We start from the raw sequence: 2,537 nt of genomic DNA, 5'->3' as shown, positions 1-2,537 counted from the left end.
GTAGAGGTAAAACCACCACAGAGACTGTTAGTGTCTGTCTAAAGCGGAGGGGACTGGATTGTAGTGTGAGAGATGTAGAGGTAAAACCACCACAGGGACATTTTCTCCTGAAAATGTCTTTGATGGAAGACTTATATGACGGGAAAGCTAGCCATCTTAAGACGAGAACGCACAAACGGTAAGTCGCTCTAGATAAGAGTGTCTGCTAAATTAATCGAATATAAAAATGGACAGGTGGGAAGGTCTGCTGTGTCTTTTCCCTGGCATCACAGACGGGCACCCCTGGGACCCTCGGCCTAGTTGATAAATGCTGCTTTGAGGCCCCCTGAGTGACAGGTCAACAGAAGCAGCAGTCTGCCTTGAGGGTTCTATCAGTCAGCCTGTCAGCAGACTTCCCAGCCTGGTCACAAGCTGGATCTGGCCCACTGCAACGCTGAGACCGTAATCCCTAAATCTTTTAATATCATGTTGAAAATTCTCTGCTGTATGGACAGAAATGCCATGATGGACAAAGATCAGGTTTCACAGCAACGGTGAGGTTGGACTCTGGGGTTGGGCTGAATCTGACAACCCTCGAACATGTAGCACTCATACACACGGCAAACCTCAAGGCCTATGCTACTGTAGTCAACTATAAATCGGGCCTTAATTAACTTATCCCTGTAACCTCCAAAGACACCTTATAGAGAGAAGAGGCAGAAGCAAAGCTTTACAGTATATGGGTAATATGCAGAGTCAGTGAAATAAGCAAAGTCAATATACACAAACTAAAAAATCTATATATTGAGGAATTGACCTTAAAAACAGACTCAGTTGGTCTGATAATTGATAGCACATGGAAACCATGTGTTTGATGTATTTGATACCATTCCACCTTATTCTGCTCCAGCCATTACCACGAGCCCGTTCTCTCCAATGAAGGTGCCACCAACTTCCTGTGATCTACAGTATACTAAAACAAGTTAGGGCTGTACTTTTATGAGACTCAATACCAGCTATAGAGTACAAACATATATTGATGGAAGGAAGCCATGAATCTCAGTGAGATAACTCCCACATGAGTGGAATTGAGAGAGTGAGTGGAATTCCACAGTCAGCATAAAGCCAGTTCCAGAGGTGTTAAACAAACAAGAAATCTGCTTCTGATTAAAATAACAAAGACTGGTCAGGAAATAAACCTTCACAGCAGAAATCTGTCTGCTTGTTTGGGATAAGAGGAGTTTACACATTGCAACCTCTGAAGTGGATACGGGCAGAATTCTGCAATGCAAATTTAACGAGACGACCGCTTGCTGTGCTTATTAAAGTGGTGTAAATTCAGACTTTCCTGTATGCAAAGTGGACTGTGAGGAAATGGCACCTAAAAGATCCCACCATCTGAACTGTCAGTATCACTGCTAGAACGTTCTCTATGTTGAGCACTACAGTACCAACAGAGTTAACAGAACGATTAACAACTAAGAGTTCTTGAATAAGTATAATGTACTCCTCTCTCGTCCAGGTTAAGGAGGGGTGTTTTACTGTCTGGGATGTTAGTCTAATCCTCTCCTCCTCTCTCCTCCAGATTAAGGAGGGGTGTTATACTGTCTGGGATGTTTAGTCTAATCTCTCCCCTCTCCCTACAAGATTAAGGAGGGGTGATTTTACTGTCGGGATGTTAAAGTCTAATCCTACTCCTCATCTCTCCTCCAGATTAAGGTAGGGGTGTTTTAATGCTCTGGCTGGGATGTTAGTCTAATCCTCCCTCTCCTACCAGATTAAGGAGGGGTGTTTTACTGTCTGGGATGTAGTCTATCCTCTCCCTCCTCTCTCCTCCAGAATTAAAGAGGGGTGTTTTAATGTCTGGGATGTTAGTCTAATCCTCTCCTCCAGATTAAGGAGGGGTGTTTTACTGTCTGGGATGTTAGTCTAATCCTCTCCTCCTCACTTGGAGGTAATTTATCCCAGGAGGTGAGACAGAGTCTCTGTGGTACCAAACATGGCAATCATAACCCGATGACTCACATTTCCTGTTCAGCAGGCCTGAGCTCCGGTCCTCTCATCCACATACCCAAATACTGTAAGTCTGCACCAAGGTGTGTGTGTGTGGTGTGTGTGTGGTGTGTGTGTGTGTGTGCGCTTCTCTGCATATTAGGCCCTCGTTAAAATCAGTGAAACAGAGAGACAGAGGCCTCTGTCGTCCTCCACACCGTTACATCCCATTATTCCCATGAGCCTCTTTCCACAGCGGATCACTCAACAAGAGGAATGTCTACACTGCATTCCTTCCACCTCATCATCAGCACTGCAACAGTCAGCCAGGGAGGCCCAAAATGAAAAGCCTTCAAGCTAGGAGATGCACAGGAGAGCTATGCTGCTCTAAACGCAAATTACATTCTAACACCACTCTGGTTGGAAGCCCAGTATTTAATTCAGCTCTTGATGGAATAGGATCTGTAGCTATCGCCCGCCTCCAGTCCCAGTCTGGTCCTGACAAGCATCCAAATTCTGGAGTGTTATAGAATGGTTTCGGCAGGTAGCCTGGAATCTGTACGAAC

Source organism: Salvelinus sp. IW2-2015, linkage group LG14 (genome assembly GCF_002910315.2).
Source record: "Salvelinus sp. IW2-2015 linkage group LG14, ASM291031v2, whole genome shotgun sequence".
Taxonomy (NCBI): domain Eukaryota; kingdom Metazoa; phylum Chordata; class Actinopteri; order Salmoniformes; family Salmonidae; genus Salvelinus; species Salvelinus sp. IW2-2015.
This window is presented reverse-complemented; position numbering follows the sequence as displayed.